Source organism: Haemaphysalis longicornis, unplaced genomic scaffold, assembly GCF_048455015.1.
Source record: "Haemaphysalis longicornis isolate Haplotype H1 unplaced genomic scaffold, Haemaphysalis longicornis Haplotype H1 scaffold_8, whole genome shotgun sequence".
Taxonomy (NCBI): domain Eukaryota; kingdom Metazoa; phylum Arthropoda; class Arachnida; order Ixodida; family Ixodidae; genus Haemaphysalis; species Haemaphysalis longicornis.
The window spans coordinates 155,101,449-155,121,601 of record NW_027526445.1 but is presented as its reverse complement, the minus strand read 5'-3'; the positions used below and the strand labels follow the sequence as shown (position 1 = coordinate 155,121,601).

At 45.5% G+C, this 20,153-nt stretch overlaps 1 protein-coding gene across 3 annotated transcripts in view; it reads left to right on the top strand.

The window, feature by feature from the left end:
* Positions 1-20,153, top strand: part of LOC144149439 (neuroglobin-like) — a 350,592-nt gene that overhangs the window by 236,911 nt on the left and 93,528 nt on the right. For all 3 annotated transcript variants that reach the window (XM_077681001.1, XM_077681000.1, XM_077680999.1), the window contains exon 2: positions 11,978-12,136. The gene's annotated coding sequence lies outside the window, so the exon portion shown is untranslated. The remainder of the gene's footprint in view (positions 1-11,977; positions 12,137-20,153) is intronic.

The window sequence follows — 20,153 nt, the reverse complement described above, 5'->3', positions numbered from 1 at the left end:
GAACGTCAACATTTATCACTAGGGGCGTAGTTTCCTATATACAACACCTGACGATAACTGGTGAGGGCATCTTAGCCAATTTATTTCTCCAGCGCCGCAACGAAAGGGCTATCCAGCCTGTTTAAATTAAGGTAATGCCCCAGAGAACGAAGCTAATTGCAAGTTTTACTGTCTCATTGAGTCTTCTCAGCGCAGGAAATTACTGTCTCGGCCTACTAAAGCCTATCAAAAAAGCAAACCACTGAATAATAAATAGGGCTTTATTTTTTGCAGTTTTCCAAGCTTTTGGAGCTACATTTTTGTCGGCGCTACAATAAATAAGCAAACTAAAATGAATGGTGTTGTACAGTTTAGGCGACAGCAAAGAATAATAAATTTGAAGTGTAAGCACTGGCTGAAAAGCCAGGAGCGAAAAGTTCTTGGGAGGGGGGGGGGGGGTGTAAAAAACGAGTAGCGACTCCTAGTTACCACGCACAGAAACACGCGACAGATTTGAAAGGCACCGAAGTTGGCACCAATGCGAGACGCACCGAAAAAAATTGCAGAAAAAGAAAGCCGTGCTAACAAGAATACACCACTGAAAACATACAATCTCAGAGAGGCGTGCGCGTTGTTTATTTGGCCACCTATTTTGAGGACTCCTTTGCGTTCTTTTTTTTTTTTAGTTTTTTTCGTGTTACTGCGGAAAAGGCAGAAGTCTGAGGGTGTCGTACACACGTACGTCCGCCATTTCACTAATAGTGCCACGCACTCGTTGAGCTTGCGCCTGCACATCACGGTGTGGGGTTATAGCCGTGCGCGAAGGAGGTTTCACTTAGAACTTCACTCGTCCCATGAATATTTAATGGGGTCCGTTTCTCAACGTCGAAAGGCACCGTGGTGTTTTTTCTTCTTCTTTTTTACGTTGCGCTGGACTTTATTTCTCGCAAATCACTGCGCTCCCCTTTTCATGCGTCACCCTGCTGATATTCACCACGTTACGAACTGGTAACGGACCCCCCCTGCTGTTAACTACTCCAAACTGCTTTTACCCGGAATATGCGTTTCACGCCACCAAGAAGCACATTTCGCGGATGTGCCGTAATCAAGGCCACCTTATTACCCCCTCTCTCTCTCCATCCCGCTCCCCATCCTCCTCCTCCTCTCTCTCTCTCTCTCTGTATAACTCTCTCAACTCCACCAAACCTTCTCTATGTGGCATTGCTCTCCCTCTTTCTGTTTCTCTCTCTCCCGCTATAAGCTCTCTCTCCCCCTCTATCTCTCTATCTCTCTATCTCTCTTTCTCTTTATCTCTCTCAAGCGCGCGCAAGCCTTCGTTTTCTTTCCTGGGTTTGGTTTTATTTTTGTTTCCTTCATTCTTCCAGGTTCTCGCGCCTAGTTACCCTTTATTTTTCTCTTAATTCCTTTCCTTTTTTCTGTCACGTTCTCTTCACTTCATTTTTTCCCCTTTTTTTTTCACTACTTCGGGGCTGAGTTTGCATAAATTGCACTGGTCAAGCGAAGTCTGATCGTTTATCGACGCTATGTACGTGATTCTACAAAAACAGTGCGCAAAACAGTGAAAACTAGGTTGGCCACTGTTTCTTGCACGCAGTACAAAGTTCCGGGTCGGCATGCAGATATTTACCGTTTGGTTAACTGCACGTAATAGTTACGATGAATAGTAACCGCGAATTCCTCAAACGTGACGAGACTGGATCTGCTCTCGTGCTGTTTTGGCGCCCCGTGTGGCTCGTCTGTTTTTAAGGGCGAAGAACCTTAAGGGCTCGGCCAGTCGGCGTTTCATGTGGTCACGGTACTAAAACACCGGGAAATTCGTTTTCCACTGCCTTGCGCTAGAACTTAACGCGTACTACAAGAACACATCGCGACACTGGTTTTCCAACGCCTCGCGCTGAACCTTTTCATCTTTATGGACAAAAACACGTACTAAAAGAACACGCCGGGACACTTGTTTTTCAACGTCTCGCGCTAGAACGCTTCGTGCTTCAAAGACACGTTACTTTTACAGCAAAGCTGTATACCTCTACCTCCCAACGGTTTCATCTCTGTGGGCAAAAACGCCAAGGCGCAAAGGCCTAAAACACCAAGTGCTCTGCATCGAAACCGCATTATACCCTTCGTCGTAACTTTGAAACCGCATCATACAGCGAAACCGCATCACCGAAACCACATCACACACTTATACACTGCATGCTTCGCCCCTCCCCAGGTTTCACGTTAGTGGAGATGGCCCGGTTTCCGTTTTTGTTATTGTTGTTTTTGTTTTTTTCGCAACTATTATCAGGCCTATATCAAGCGCGCGAACCAAACAGTGCCACCTTTATTTTGCTTGTTTGCTGCGAAGAGAATGGCACATTTGACAATTGCCTTGCTGGAGCTCCTGGTCCTGTTGGTCCAACAGTTTGTTACTTGCACTTGGCAACCTCTGGAAACGCAGGCTTTCCGGCCTTAGTCCATGGAGCAATTTTTAATAGTGTTTAGGCAGAAGCCGGTAGCTGCTGATTTCGAATTTCTTTTTTTTTTTTTTTCGCGGCGTCCCTATCGAACTTGAATGGCGAGACAGAGAAATAAGCGCATAAAGCAGGCGAAGAGCCTGAACTCAGGTGGGAAGCCTCCTCAAAGGAAAAAATTACTAAATAGCAAAAAAGAAACAATTCTTCGTGCAGAATAGGCAGAACCTGAGCTATGTGGTTGTAGCTAGTTGGTGGGTCAACGCTGGGCGTCGCGGCATTTTAGTTGACCGTCAAGTATTATAGTTGTAGGCTGACCCGTAAACGAAATGTTCAATGCTCCCCTGTTCAGTTAATACAATAATACTTTAAATAGTAGGACCGCGCATAGTGTGACTCTACGATAAAAACAATGGATGTGACTGGTGCGCTGTTATCGAGTAAAGTGACTTGGTGACGCATCGTCCAAATCCGGTACGTCAGAGCAGTGATAAATTGCACAATTAGCATTTATCATTAGCATATATTAAAAAGCCCCAACCGTGAACATGGTTGACGTCCCCTAACATCAACCCACAAATTATGCAACTTAATTAATTGCTTTGAATAATATGTGCTTAGTAAGGACCGCTCTTGTAGGAAAATAACGTCATATTTTGGAGGGAAACTCATTTGTGTCCTGGAATCAACATACATCGTCTGAGCTTCGAAGGCGCAACTGCTGGCGTCACTACCAGCGATGACGTCACCTCCTTCTAACTTTACGGCGACTCATCACGAGACCTTCATGACACATCCGTTACTTTGGAAACTTCCAGCAAAACTTGCGCCGACTTTGTTTTTCTAAATTATTTCGTGCAGCGTCTTTCTGTAAATGTTGCTTCACTGCAGCAAGAGTCCTATAGAGGGGAAGCAGCCTTACGGGAGCTGCGTGATGTCTTGTCGAAAGGCGTGGAATGTTTGTGCTGGCCTGCGTTTCATGCTCGGTCTAACGTAGAAATATAATGTAATTTTGCTATTCACTCCATGTTTATGTTTAGATACTGTCAGCAAGTGTGAGGAGTTACAAGATAGAATGGGCATTTTTTTTCTAATTTCCATCCTTCAAAGAAACTCAGCACTGATGAAGTTCCTTCGCGCCACGGAGAAAAAAATTCTTGCTCCGTGCTTCACGCATTGCAAAAAATCGCGTTTTTTGCTTCTTTTTGTCGACGCATAGAGGGTTCCGTTGTTGTTTCCGTTAGGTTGATTCTCCCATCGCGTGAAACGTGCCGTGAACCCCCTGCCACGGCTATGACGCAACACAATCCAACACAATCCACTTTAATTCAATCCAAGCCAAGCCAAGCCAAGCCAATCGAATCCAATCTAATGCCCCTCGCGAGAGAGTGTTCGCTATCGGAGAGGAGAGGGGGTGAGCGGCGGAGAGCGCAGCTCGCGTGGCAAGGAGAATGGGGGAAGGGTGTGGACGGACAACAACAACGCCGTATGAAGGGACAAGGCGAGTGAATGAGATGCAGTCGCATCTAAAACAAAGCAACGACGAATAACGGTGCGCGGCTCAGTATGGGAGCGCCATTTGTTAGGACTCACGGCGAGCGAGGTTGCAGAGCCGAATGAAGCAGTGGAAGTTCGTTTGAATACGCGCACTTATGACTTCATTGCTGACGTCACGAAATCAAACCATTTGGCAGGAGAATCAAAATTTTCACTTAGATTGATTAATTTCTCAGTGGACACGGCATCGCTTTTTGCCGGAAAAGGGCTGGGGGCATTATAAAACATGAAATTTTTCGAATAAAGCAAACCTTTATTTTGTCTGCATGGCTCCTTTAACACTTCTAAACCCAGTTATCACGCGCGAAAGCAAAGACTATGCTTACAGCGTGTTTTGAAAATTTGCTTGAGATTTCCGTTTTGCTAGAGATTTCGCAAGCCTGCCGTCTAGCAACCTGAATTGGTTGATTAAATTAAGCTTTTACAGTCCAGCCGGCACGGCTTGATGGGGAGACTGAGGAACACAGCGGCGGCAAGGCAGCCGGCAAAGCAGGGCTTTCCTGTGCATGCGTCGTGTGTTGCCTACACCCGTGCCACACGTACAGCCGGTAAAAGGCTTGTCTATAACACAGCGTTCGTACTCTCAGCCCTATCCTGCCCCGCCGGAGCGGGGTTTCAATAAAACTACTGCGGAATTCTGAAGTCTTAGCCCTTCGCTTTTGCCTCCGACATGTTTGGAACGAGTATATTTCGGCAGTTTTCGGATGTAGCTGGTTGAAGTTGAAATCGCTGTTATAGACAAGCGTTTTACCGGCTGTACACGAAAAAATGACATTAAGTGTTTAATGCCTTAAGATACCGAATTACGTTATTTGGGCCGGTCCTGCTACACGCGAAAACGCAAAGGCATTAATGTAAAAGACATGATGCGGATTACGTTTAAAAAGAGAAATCCACTCATATTTTGGAAGTTTTTTACGTAGAGAAAAACGTCTTACAAGGGTTCAAAATGTTTTTTTTTTTGTGAAAGAAAACGTTATGAGAAATAGTGTTTTCTAAAAAAATGGTGTTCTCTGTTTCTCAAAGTGGCTTCAGCAGCTGCCGTCGCCTGCCAGCGGTAGCCAAATCCGAAAAATTCGAAGATACGAGTAACACGATGTATTGCCTTTCGCCACTGTTTCAGTGAACTTCGTCATGATAAGTTCGCCACCACGAGTTCACAAAAAAATGTCTGATTTCTAAGTTCAGCCACGTTTCCGCGTCAACACTCTGGTGCTGAGAGTTTTGTTGGTTTCATTTGGTGCTCATCGCGTTCGAGAGTAGGCAGATTTAAGGCGTTCGTAAAGGCGAATGAGATGTGCGGAACTCCTTAAACCAAAAATAACGTTTGAGCGAACGGCATAAGATTTTTTGCGTGTAGCAGCGAATTAATGGCATTAAGGCATTAAGCACTTAATGTCATTTTTCGTGCACGTGTGGCACGGGTTTTAGTTTCCACTCCTGTAAACTGAGTCAGCGCAGTGTTTTCATATATCCCTCGTTAAACTCGTTTAGTCACGAGGTTCGCTTGTCCTGAACAGTACTCAGCGACGGCCGAACTGCTCCTGGCCGATAAAGCGCAGTTCAAGCAGACGTTTCACCCTTACCTATTAGAAGCGTTGGAGGACTCTGCGTCTGTCCATGTTTTACTGTCAGCGGCAAAGCTCCGAGCTATCGAAGCGATAAGGCGCAGCATGCACGCCGGTGGCTGAAGGTCACTGCGACGCGATGAATGACCGTGAGAGATGTAGCGTAGCAGAGCTTTCGCTCTAAAACATAACCCCTCAGGAACAACCCGCTCCGTAAATGTAGCGTACCAAATAACTGAGAGAAAATTAAGATAAGTTAAGGGCGGCCAAATGGTCACGTGACGATCCAAAAGGGCTTGCCACAGGTTGTTAAAAATCTCCGACGTATGCCCCAAAAGAACGACAAGGCTATTGTGTAATTGCAAACTTCGCAAAAATCACTTCATGGTGCGCAATTATGATTTTGACGTCTGCAAATTCTGTCTAGCGATGTCACTAAATCATACCACGCGAAGCTCAGAAACTTCAGTAACATCCCTCGGAGTTTTCCCTGCTTCAAAGTGTAGAAAGTAGAAACGTATACGTACGCTATTTGGACGTTCGAATATCTCAAATCTCTTGCAGTCCCGCTGATAACGTTTCTGTTTTTTTCACCGAGCGTTGGCTGCCGCGTCTCACTAAAGCCATCATTTAAATAATCTTATGCGAGTAAAATGGGCCTCAGTGAAGTCGGACAAGTATGGCCGAAATGGCGCGAAGATTTGTTCAGGACTTTCTCGGTGCTGTACACGGCTGAGAACCGTTATTTCTCCCGCTAAATCACTGAAACAATGTTTTCTCTCGCCTCTCAGTCTCGTGTTGAATGCCATAAAATGGCTGTTTCGCCAACATCAACTACGTCATACATCACAAACGGGGAAATCCTTAAATTTCTTTGCAGGCCTAAACTGAGTTCTCAAAATAAACAAAATAAGAGACAATTTTGCTGCGGCAACCTTGCGATAGCAGTACACATGCCTTGTTCTGAAGCATTGCACAATACAGCTGGCACACATGTGGCACATCTCTAACCCTCAAACTGCGCGCACAGGATGTACAATACGGGTTCATATTTATTTGGTTGATATTCCTGGTGCTCGCGTTAAAAGCAATTGATTGATTGATTGATTGATTGATTGATTGATTGATTGATTGATTGATTGATTGATTGATTGATTGATTGATTGATTGATTGATTGATTGATTGATTGATTGATTGATTGATTGATTGATTGATTGATTGATTGATTGATTGATTGATTGATTGATTGATTGAAACTAGAAGGAGTGAGTTTCAAACAGTTTTAAGGGCCTTGTTTTCTATACACCTTATGGGTACGTGCCAGAGTCGGCGAGGTTGATTCGAATCGCAGTGGCTTCAGATGTGCGCGTAAAGCGTCGTCATCGTCCTTTTTCCTTTAGTTTATTTTCCGCCGCCCTCTCGTTTCTTGGACTAAAAGCCACAACCGAACGCCTCTTTGGGATTATATTTACGCTTAATGTTCACTACCTGCCAAGACGCGACGCCAAACGTATCCTACTTCAATCTGCGGAAAGCGCTTTCCGCCGTTAGGCCTCAAAGAACAACGTCAGTTAGGCCTAACTCAAGGCCGACGTAGCGGGCCGAACGTAAACAGAAAAGATGTGGCTGAAGAGTAGTGAAAGCTTTATCATACCCCAGTCACACAGCAGATATAATCACATTTAGAGCAGATGTCACTCGGCGCTACACGAGAGTACCGAATGACATTTGAGGCGAATGGCATTTAGCTGTTAAATGAGGTTTGGAAGCTTATTCAGTGCCCAAAAGAGTAGCCTCGACAGCAGTGGCGCCTCGCTAGACAAGAACGTTGAGTAATATGCCCCAGAATACTATTTCTAAAAACTGTCAGTAAACTTATATTTTCCTTTCATAAAGCTCGTGTTTTTAAATAAAGAAAACCAAACAAGGGCTCGCAAAATTTACAGTGCTTACAGAATTTCACTGGTACCCTGACACGGATTTCTTGCGGGCTTGTCTCGGCTTGTGATCTCTACTTATGTCACCTTTTAATTTGAAAACAATAATGATGTCGTGTTTTTAAAAAAATATATTATGTATGAAAACATTCGAGAGACGGACTTGAACTATAATCTTGCAATTTTGCGAGCTCGTAATCGTCACCGCTATCACTATCAGATAACATTCGTTTCGCCGTGTAGGCCCGCACGGCCAAACCGAATGTCACTAACAGCTGAAGTAATTCACTTTCAATGACATAAGGCTTGTCGTGTGACAGGGGTATTCGATCGGTCACAGCGAAAAGGGTGGCCAGCGAGAGACCGACGAAAAAGGCTAAACTGTCGCTCCGGGAAGATTTTTCGACCCACTGCGCGAAGGCGTACAAGGATGCGGGAGGAGCGATCCGACCGTGAAGAAGGCGCTGAGCGCACGAGGGGCCGGGACAACCAGCGATGAATGCGCGGCCGAGAGCAAATGAAACGAGGTTAGACATCTCGGCGCGTAAACACGGGCGCCGTACACAAGAGGAGGGAGCCAAGAGGGAGAGAAAGGAGGAAGAGAATGAGGAGGATAAGGATAAGAAGGAGAAGGATGGAGGCAAGGATCCGCAGCTCCTTTGTGCCGCCTGTAAGCACGCGGCGACCACGCATTGTGTTCCGACGCGGTGGCGGCGGCGGCGGCGACGACGTCGTCCTTTCGTCCCGTTGCCCCTATTCAGAATAATTTGGCGGCTTTAAAGCCTCGGCTTTAAAGAAGCTACCCCTTCTTCCCCAGTCTTCGACTTTTCTTCTCGCTATTTTTTGTGCGTCTTGCTTACCTCATAATGTAGATTTTAGCCTTCTTTCATTCTCGCTCTTACAGCTTTTGAAGTGTGGAACCACGCGCAAACCTACACACGCAAGTGTATGTGTGTGTGTGTGTGTGTGTGAGAGAGAGAGAGAGAGAGAGAGAGAGAAAGAGAGAGAGAGAGAGAGAGAGAGAGAGAGAATGATTTAATGATACTGACGAGGTTTGTCCAGCAAAGAGCCTGACATGCTACGTCAGGTGAAAAATGAAATGATTGAGAAAAGAAAAATAAAAGCAAGAAGGGAAGATAGAAAGAGGGAAAAATCAGAAAAAGAAAAAATATGGTGACAAATGGAGTCGCAAGCAAGTTCAGGAGTTTGGTAATAAAAGAAAATGTTGAAGTATACTCGAGGAAATGTTCGCTTCAAGTTGAACGGAGTTCTGAGATCACGGAGTAGTCTCACGGGAACGCGGCACATTCAGCGTTACCATCGCAGCCATGATGGAGACATACACACGCAAAATGTTCACTCTGACATTCCACAGAGGTTAAGAGTTTAAAGATGAGGAACGTGGTTCTATATCACACGTATCACCGATGTGTGTGTATGTATGTATGTATGTATGTATGTATGTATGTATGTATGTATGTATGTATGTATGTATGTATGTGCGCATGTATGTATGTATGTATGTATGTATGTATGTATGTATGTATGTATGTATGTATGTATGTATGTATGTATGTATGTATGTATGTATGTATGTATGTATGTATGTATGTACACACACACATCAGAGGGGTGGGGGTTGGGCTTGATTTCTTCGCTCTATTTTCTTAGGGGAATTTAGTATAGAACTACTACAAGCGTAAAGAAAGGCAAATACATTCTGTACACACACTGCTGCAGCAGAATAAAAAATTGGCACAGATTGCGCTACTAGTGCAAGGCTGGAGAAAGAGCGGAGCTCAGGGTCCACCTCGATTCTTCCGGTTTTACTACGTTTTGCTACGTTTTGCTAGGTTTTGCGATGCTCTAGCTCGGCTAGGCTAAGTGTGGAGTGGTGAGGCCAAGTTTACCCGGATTTTACGAGGCCGTTCTGATCGGTGCCCCACACTGACAGCAGATCCTACGGGGAAGAAGCTAGTTCGACCCCCATCTCCTCTGTTTCTCCATCCTTGTACCAGCAGTGCAAGCTGCGGCGATTTTTTAAGATTTAGTAGCCCAAGAAAGACTATCACCTTTAAAATGGTATAATAAACGGTGCGCATACGCATATTCTCCTTGTATGCACACTCGAGCAGGCGCAGAAGCCGGCTTCACTGCTGCAATACCCTATCTGCAGTGGTGCACCCTTTACAGGTGGTGCTGGTGTTGTTTGTTTGTGTGTTTGTTTGTTAGCAGCTCCACTGTTAATATGCGATCTCAAGAGGGGCCCTGACGTCATTTTTTTTAAACCTTTCCCGCCATCTCAGGGCGTCCCGGGAGAACACTGCGCTTTCCCGTTATCCCCTGTTTTGCCTCGCCTTCTCCGCCGCTACTTCCGTTCAAAGAGAAACTGATAAGGCACGCCGTGGCCTGCAAACGCCGAAGAAACCTTCTGACGCCGCGAAATCTGTTGCAAATCAGCCGCTCTCGCATTCTCCACTGGTAGTTTCGTTCTGTCGGAAAGCCGTAGTTCTGTCGGAAAGCCGTAAAAAATGCCCGCGGCGTATAGCCAGATTTAGCCGCCGTTGCTGTAAGAAGTCAAGCAACACTGTCTGTGGACGTTTTTAAAATGACGTCTCTTCTACAACATTTTTTTTTTGTAAAGCTTGAGAGATACTAGGACGTGAGTTTCCTTCTTGCACGTGTCTGTCCACTGCAGGACGACGGCTTTTCCAGTGCCCCTGCAACCATTCCCGCCTTGGGATGCCCTTGGGATACCTTGCCTCCAAATTTTCTTAATCCATACCTCCAGCTAGTTAACAGGCTTTCCCTATTTTTAGTTCCCCTCTCAGCAGCCACTCTGTTACCCTTCTCGTCCACCGTTCGCCGCATTACATTCCCAGCCCAAGTACACCCTTTCCTCCTAATTTGAGCTATGACGTCATCCACCCGAGTTTCTTCCCTGATCCAAGGTGCCCGTTTTATGCCCCTAAAAGTGTTACCTCTTAGCGTCTTTCTTTTCGTTGCCCCGGTAGCTGACGTAAGTTTTCCTTCAAGCGCATCACTCGCTGATTATCACTCACTCCTTTTCTCCTCTGATGCGTCCCCGCTTCTCGTGCCTTCACGCGAACCGGCCGACAAGGCGTGTCGCGTCTTCGACGTGACGGTGCTGCGAGGCGCGGTGCCCGCTCATTTAGGCCTTGCGGGGCGTAGCGCTTTTGTGGGCGGCCTTTCAAGGGCGAACGATCGGTGGCGCCGTGGTCCCATGAATACGCCGCGAACGCGGCCGGCTGCACTGGCTTCCCGAACAATGGTCGGCCGTGCACCGCGCGGAGCTTTTTATGGGGCTTTTGTGCGAGGTTAGGATCGTTGACGAGCTCCCGTGAATTGCTCGTCGCGTGCCGCTCGGCGCGTAAATTGCCTTCGGGGCTGACATTCAGAAAACTTCGACGAAGCGCCTGCTGCAATATTAGCTTATGGTTTTTCGGGCGACAAAGCAGGTGTTGATGAGCGCTGCCTTAAAGAAGTCGACGTACAAAATAGGGATGGAAAAGGAAAGTAAGGAACGGAAGGGGGGGGGGGGGTGGAACTATGCTTGTCAATTGTTTCTCAAGAAGCTGATCTTATCGTCTGTCTTGTCACGTGCTGTGAATTACGCGTTGACGTCCTTCTTTTTTGTTAGGCTTAAAGTTGCACCAAAAATGTCACCGAAAAATATAACTTCTATATGATGACAGCATTACCTGCTAAAAATTTGTCTGATGATACCACAAAGGGCCGCCTCAAGGTTGAATACACCTAACCGTTGTATTTTTCATGTTGGTACGGAAAACTCAGCCTGTAGGACCATTTGGACCCTGTTTTGCCTGTTTACCCAAAAGGCCCCAGTGGCAGGGCCCTTTAAAGGGGCCCTGAAACAATTCAAAATTGGTGTTGGTGAGCGTTTGCGTGATTCAGGGAAAGTCAGTTTAATTTCAGCTTTTTGTTATGTATACCGTTGTATACTATATCATGCAATATGCAAAAATCTATATTAATATTATATTATATTATATTATATTATATTATATTATATTATATTATATTATATTATATTATATTATATTATATTATATTATATTATATTATATTATATTATATTATGTTATATTATATTATATCCTATCCTATCCTCGCATCCAGACTTCGTGGTTGCAGAAGCCTCGCTTTCTCAGAGTTTAGCTGCCTAGGCAGGGGCAGTTCACATCGCGAATTATTGTCCACTCATTTAAATGAGAATGTTGGTCTGGATGCGTCCGTAATGTTTCACAGGGTTTGAACTTTGGCGCCGCGCGTCTTTTGTTTCTTGACCGAGTGAATACCGTGTACACGAAGTCGAGTTAACTGAACTGACATCGCGTGTTCGTGTCGCATGCAGCGATGCTTTTTGAAAGGCATACACCCGCAATGACTAAGTTGACCTTTCCCTCTCTCCGTGTGCAGGAACCTGCCTCTGGCGATGAAGATTTGACCTGACCCTTCGCCCTATTCCTCCCCACCCCGGACTGCTACGCCACCGCACGCAAGACAAATCCCGGGATCCCCGGAGAAACCGTCATCTGCACCACGCCCAGTCCGTACCCTCTTGCGCACTCCTTCTAGGTGAGCTCCGAACACGTTAGGGTTTGACCTTGCCTGCTCCGCTGAGCGGGAGTTTTAGTTTGCGGTCGTAGTTTGTTTGCGTTCTTGCGTGAATGACTAAAGTTGGCTGGCTACTAACCGCCAGCTTTACTAGTTATCATCGCTACTCTTGCTCATTTTCGGCTTGTCGGACTTCTCCCGCATTTTCCCGATCTCGCGCAAAGGCAAGTGAGCGCCGTATATCCATACATCGATTTACAACTATACGATTGGCTTATCAATAAATCGATATGGTTCATTAGTCAAGTGAACCGGTCAGTTTATTTGTTAGGTACTTTGCTGCATAATTGGCTGTATTTTTGTGGTCAATATAGACAGAAATATCAGTTGATGCGCAGCGTACTAGGCAAACTGAAGTACAACAAACGACGCAGACATTAGACGAACAGACCAGCTACAATTATTTTTTTAATTACGCCATAACCGCACAAAAAACGGGAAAACTAAATCACTCAACAAATCAATCAGAAATTTAATAAATGACCCAGGTACGGCTGGTGGGCGTTTGTACTAGCGCACGAATAAAAGAAAACAAAAACAAACCTCTTAGCATGGTCAGTTATGTTATACCTTTATTTACATATGAACCAAGCTGTCTTGATAACACAGAAAAACATTATTTCGTCATACAGATCAGTGATTGCATATACCGACTACAGACGAACGTGTAAAGTTAAAATAACCAACTTTAACACAGAGAACGTGTGATGCAAGAAGCAAGACACACGAAAAGTAAACTCCGTCCAATGGAACGATGAAAGAAATATACCACAGAGTATTATGGCGAGATTAAAAGCAAGATTCTACCCTGCGAAAGTCTGTACTGAATGACAGTATAAGCTGTTGAAAGCGTTTAGTCTGCCGTGTTGAAAATATAAGCGCTCTGCAGCTTGAAGAAGGGGCAATGTTCATTACAGAAGCTGAAAGTACAAAAAGTCCAACTTCCTCGTGGTTTCAAGAGGGACTCTTAGTTTCATTGGAGAAAGAGGGTCAGCGCAACTAACTTTCTTGTGAATTAGCTTAAGCAATTAACGAAGCTCACACTAATTCGTAAAACTTGAAGGCAGCGAAGCTGTACGTCGCAGTAGCGTTTTTTTTTTTTTTTTGACCCCACGGCGTTGTTTAAGCCACGCCGCTATACGAGGGACCATAGCTGGATGTTCGTGTTCCTCTCTGGCACACGGTTCGGCGCCACACTTGGCCTCTGTTGGCTGGAGAGGGCGTAAATGTCTAAGGGCCGACAACCATTTATTTTTTACTCTATTGGAAGTCGTCCTGTTAGACACACAAGTGCCGTTCCGGTAAACAAGAGAATATGCCAGAACAGGACGACAGCCACTTGAGAGCATCTTCGCAAAGCACCCAGAGATACCCAAAGAATTATCTAGACTTATCCTGCAAACGAGCTTCCTGCTTGATAGATCCAACAGGCAAGGGAACGGTAAGCTCACCATCAAAGAGCGCACCACGGTAAGCGGTTATCAAAATTTGAGGCAAAGTAATATTTGCTACTAAAAACTAAAAGTACAGGCGGTCAATTTTCTACGTGTATGCTTCGGCTCCCTTCACCGATTTCGTTTGAATCTTTTGCACCAGTTACTAAATGCGTCGACTTTTCTTTGGAAATACCTAAAATCGCTGAGACACGAAACTTTGCGAGAAAATATTGATGCAATTAGCATTGAATTCGACGAAGCGCCTGCTGCAATATTAGCTTATGGTTTTTCGGGCGACAAAGCAGGTGTTGATGAGCGCTGCCTTAAAGAAGTCGACGTACAAAATAGGGATGGAAAAGGAAAGTAAGGAACGGAGAATCGTAGGGTCGCAAGCATCAATAACAAATAAAGAAAAAAAGGAGAGGACCGAGGACAGACCCCTGCAGAACTCCGTTTGAAGCAGAGCACGGACAGGCCTGCTGGCTGTTACGTAACTGGTCCGCTCACACAAGTTCTTGGCAAAGTAATATAATGCACTACTAATTTACTGAAAAGTCAAAAAGGAACGGTTTATGCTTCGAAGAACATTTTATTGATTCATCAAAACTCTCATTCAGGTCACAGTACACGGCGTCGAGCTGTCTTCGACAATGAACCGCTTCGGACGCTTGTTGCTTGGAAGAAACGACACCGGCGGGAAATAAACCCATTCTGACCACAAAGCGGTGTACGTTTAGCACCGGAAGACACAAGTTAATGTAAAGCGAGCTAGGAAATCTTGGGTGCCACACTAGCAGGCGATATAAGCCGATATTCACTACCAGTTTTAAGGACAGAGTCAATGCGGGCTAACGTTTAGGCATGGGGGAGAATTTGGCATATTCAACTTACCTGTTAAGCAAAACGGGTAGTTCAGAAATCAGTAGTTCGTGTACGCTTTTAATATTGCAGGTGCAATACCGTCCGAGGGCACCAACAAAATGATGTTCCGCAAAACCATTAGGGAGCTCTCCAACGTGGTTACCGTTAATGTATAAGAGGTTCAGAATTTCAGCCGATTTACCAGCAGATCCAGCACGAGCGGAGTAATAAATAACTAAATAAATAACTAAATAAAAAAAGAATAAAAACTAAAAGAAAATCATTTTCACATAAATGTGTACGCTACATACCAGGACACATAAACCAAATTGCCACGATGCAAGAAAAAAGTCACCAATTTCTCTTAAAGATCAACGAAAACGTATTATCACTACAGACGAACATACAGGGTGAGAACTACAGCCTTTAACGTATACAGCATAACAGGGAGAGGGCAAGGCCTTATCGTTGGCAGTATACCTGTACATGCAACCATCAAGAAAACATACGATGCAGACAGTAAAACAATATAGAAAAATAAACTTCGTCCGACTATAAAATTGCAACAAATATGTCATGCAGTTTTACCACCACCACAACAACAATATTCAATCAATCAATCAATCAATCAATCAATCAATCAATCAATCAATCAATCAATCAATCAATCAATCAATCAAGCCTGTTTATTTGAGTGCCCAGAAACAGCGGTTGGCCCTAGTGCTGGCGCACGGCGGAGCTCTAGGTGAGAACAGGCAGAGAGAGACACACATCGAAACCATGTGTAGTCTTCATGTGAAAGTACGGCAGCTCAGAAATTATGATATTAATTTTTAGTTTCACTGCTAATGATAGTATTACTTTGCGCCACTGTTCCTGGTTTCCATTGCACTGACACTAACTACAATTTCCGAGATTAAGCTCGATGCCAACACAGCCTTCTTTCTCGATGCCTCTTGGTTGTTTTACACAAACCTCCCTCTATTACGCTCTCGCAAACTCACTTGCTCAACTCCCTTTGTAACAAACATTCCATAGTACCGGCTGCAAAATAAAGGTTTTGTTCGCTCAGCTTCAATTCCATACCGCCTCGAACCTCACATTTCCATATTCTTGATTTTCTTCAACGTGGACATACCATCTGCCTAAACACATCGTAATTAGAGCGGATAAAGTTTTGTTTGCACCGAAGACGTACGGGGACGTTTTGCTGAAAAATCGCGGACTATCACGGGCTTTCAGAGATTAAAGTGCTGATAAAGGTCTCTCATCACTGTTTGTTCCCTGCCCCTAACTCAAAAACAAATGACGATACTCAGCGATTCCGTTTCCGTCTAACAATTCTACGGATTTACATTGTGTGTGCAGCACAAACGAACAAGCGAACTAATTTTTCGTTGAGAATCGGCGATTAAAATTTATCTATTCACTGCTCAGAGTAGTTTCTGTTGGAGCACAATATAACTTCAGAGTGCAAAGCTAAGGCCGCTGTCGGCGTCAGTAAAGATAAATCTAACATTCAGGTCATTGAAGCACGAAGGCAGCACAAAGACCAAGAGATTGCAGACAATACATATTCAATCCCGTTCGAAGTTTTCACGTCTGGGAGTCCTACAAAAAGGGATTTCATCGAAAGCAAAAAGCAGCGGGCAGAACGGAGGTCCTATAAAAGCTCGTTGCACTCATGCGTATCGGCACACAAGGCGCTTTAGGACTTTGCAGTCGACAATTAAAGGGGCCATGCAGACAAAACACAAGTTTGGTTCATTCGAAAGGATTGCCTCGTTAGAATCATACTTTCCCCACTTTTAACGCAAACTTCGATCAAATAAGCTACATAATTAGGAAAAAAAGACAATGACCGTGTGACCTACTAGCTCATTTCCCGCAATAGAGCCTACGATGTCATATGTGTCAAATTAGCAGGGCTTATAAGCTTGGCAAACGAGCTATTGGCGCTTACATTTAGGGCACATTCTTTTTATAGCAGTAAGAATGGTGGCGTAAACAGTGGAAGTTGCCAAAATACATCTAAACATTGAAGTACCGACGCTTACTTCAGTCGGTACTGCGCGCACTATGCTTGTTTTAGATGCACAGCACTACGGCGCTTTATGGTTGTCTCAGACGACACTGGCGGATTGGCGTAAGCGACGGCGTCTTACGTGACCATATTTGTCAAACGAACACCATGTTTCACGAAACGATTATTATCTACCCTGACAAAAACAAGCCCGGTGCAAATATGGTCAAAACCAAAGCAAAGGCAGAAAATGGCCCGCTGCGGTATGGTGGCGCCATCTAGGTTGACTAACGGTAAACAAGGCTCCGCAGCACAATAGGTTTAGCTTGAAGACCTTTTCTATATATGCCATTGCAGACGTCATAAAAACACACAATTTGTAGGGACAATCAGAATTTTAACTAAAATTGATTAACTGTTTAGTGAATAAAGCATCGTTTGCTTCCGGACAAGCACTAGGGGCACTACAAAACACAAAATATTTCTAATAAAACAAAACAAACTACTATTTTGACGTCATGGCCCCTTTTAAAGGGGCAGACAACCGATTTTTGCCGAGTATATTTTTTTTACCCCAACTGAAAGGGCATTACTTAAAACACCTTAACCCGAAATTGTTTTGCTAATGGCGCCCCATAACTTTTGTAATCGGAATTTTTAGATCTACCAGCCATACGTGCCCCGCCAGAAGGAATGCTGGCAAGCACCACAGTGAGCCGTGCGGCAACATACTTTTAACTGCACGTGAGATGAAAAGACCTATACTCGGTTACAACTCAAGAACGGCACCACCTCATGTAGTGTATCACTCCGCCAAAGCGCCGGACCCGTGGCGTCAGTGCGCGCGCGTTTTGAAAGGGGTTTGCTATGAATGCGTGATATCGTCTGCCTTGCCTCACGCAGTTTGTTTGTCGTCACTGGAGTTGTTTATAAGCATATTAAGTCCAAAAAATCGCGGGAATGGCTTACGCCATGTTCAAAATATTCCCAGTAACGCCCTACTTGCGCCGCGCGGAGAAACATCCGGCTACGGTGATAAGGCACAGCGGCAACTTCCGGTGCCGTTCTTAAGTTGTCACCGAGTATATTTAAATACTTCTCCCCGGCTAAAACAACAATGTGCAACCCTCCCTACTCCTTTACGCCGTTTTTGAATCACGCGTTGAAATCGACGGAGTTGTTTGGACACGTAACGTAGTGCCACGTTTAGACACCTTTCCGATTTCAGAAATTTTAGTGCAAAATTTAAAAAATATTTCCGCCTGTTCATTTATAAATTATTTGCGGTTACCACAGTATATAAAACGCTCGCTGTCATATGAGCTAGACGACACGCACTATACCAAAATCCGTTGTCTGCCCTTTTAAGCCGAAAATGGAAAAAATTGGAAATGATTTTTATTTGTAATTATTCCGATGTTTGGGGAGGATGAAATAAACACCACACTCTCCAAAAAGGTACCGCTAAATCATTCCGTATTTGGACGAGAGCGCGGCACTTAACATGAACGGCAGTACAAGGAATCATGTACCTCAGGACTGGTAACTTTTGTGTAGTGTTTTTTAACAGCGGAGCTGTTAGGGGCGAGGCCCATTAGGTGCTCGGGCTGTCGGCGTCTTTTGTCGTTGTCGTCTCATGTAGTCACGGTACTAAAACACTGGGACACTTGTTTGCCAACGCCTCGCGCCAGAACGTAACGCGTACTAAAATAGAATTGTATAAGGGTAAAACCGGTCCACAATAAACTAGCATGATTTTAGGATTTGTGGAACGCTCCCTGCCCGCTTCAGCAATCATAAGCACAAGCAGAAGCTGTTTGTAGACGGGTTATAATATTTGTTACACTCTAATGCCCACCGGCTCTCGACGCTAGGCCTAATCGGGTCGGGTGGTCGGTCGGAGCAAGAAAAGGCCTACTTACCTGGGGCCGGGGCCTCGGACACGTCATCATGGCTTCTTGGGAGGTTGTTCAGCCACCACCCAAGGCACATGTTTTCTACTTTACGGCCCCGAAGGACGTCACCGTGGATGACCTGGTGAATGCCCTCGAGGAAATCGTAGGTCGTTATGGCCTGGACACCCTGATGCACCAGGGTGGGTTCAAGTTCTGCGCGGTGGCGGCTACGGCTGCTGCTGCTCGCAAGCTCACCGAGAAAGGAGCCGTCATTGTGAACGGCGTTTCGTGTCCTGTGGCCTGCATGGGCCCGCAGGTCGTCTACATGACAGTGTACCGCCTGAACCCCGTTGTGAGTAACGCGGAGCTTGCGGCAGCTCTGAGACCGTATGGGAAGGTCCTCAACGTCAGCCAGCCGGCGTGGAGGAGCCTTCAGCATATCAAGACCGGCATGCGACTCGTGAAGATGGAGATGGCCAAGGCAGTCCCTAACTTCATGAAGATTCGAGGGTTCAAGGCCCAGTTTGAGTACAAAGGTGTGCGGAGGGTATGTGCCCGCTGCGGCCAGACCGACCACCAAGTTAGCGCCTGCAAGACCCCCTGGTGTGGCCGCTGCTCGGAGTACGGCCACGATGACGTCCACTGCAATGCGCAGTGTCGCCGCTGCAAGGGCAACCATGCCACCGCCGACTGCCTGCGGCCCCGCTCCTATGCGGACGCTGCGAGCAATTTCGCTGAGATGCCTCCCGCACCTTCCAGTCAGCAGGCTCTCGAGAGTACGAGCGACTTTCCCGAGCTACCCCGGGCCTCCTTGAGCCAGCCTGCCGAGGCTTCAAGCGAAGGTACTGCTCTGGGCGTCAACTCGACGATTGGTGAATCGGCAAGCGACAGCCAAGAAATGGAACACGAGAGCTGCCTGTCGCCTTCGGAGGACGAGATTCCACCTGCGTTGTTGTTGTTGTTGTTGTTGTTCCTTCACAAAATGGCGCATACCCAATCAGGGGATCGGCCAAACATCAGTTGCTAATTCGAATGAGATTGCTGCCTAGGTGGATGATTCAAGGAAAGTTAGAAAATTTTGGAAGCTTTTTCTTCTTGTTTTTGAGGAATCGAGATTGAAAATTAGTCAAAATTGAAACAAAATAAATAGAGAAAGAAAGAAAGAAAGACGAAGAAGAAGAAGAAGAAGAAGAAGAAGAAGAAGAAGAAGAAGAAGAAGGAGGAGGAGGAGGAGGAGTAGGAGGAGGAGGAGGAGGAGGAGGAGAAGGAAAATAATAATTATTAAAAAAAAAAAAAAAGAAAGAAAGAAAAAAGGCAATGGAAACGTTTGGAGGGCTCTGGTGAGGTTCCAGAATGAGATACGAATTAGGTTGTGAATCTTTTGGAGTTTTCTATGAAGCGCAGAAGAGCAGAGCAAACATCCCGGCGGCCATATCCAGTTTCTGAAGCCCCAAATGATAAAAGAACCGGCACTGATAATGCCAACCCCAGGCGATGAAGCGGCACCTCAAGGAGCTGACGTCTGAGGCTTGAAAATCGTCGACAGGACAAAAGGAAGTGGTCCACAGACTCTTCTTCATTACAGTAACTGCACATGGCAGACTGCGCCAGACGAGACCTGTGGAGGTATCTGTTCAACTGGGGCACACGACATCGAAGGCTCGTTACTATCACCTCCAGGTCGCGTGAGGGGCACCAATTCGGTTTCCAGGAGAATTTGAGATGACAGAAATCTCGCAACGACAATAGGACTGATTCGTGCT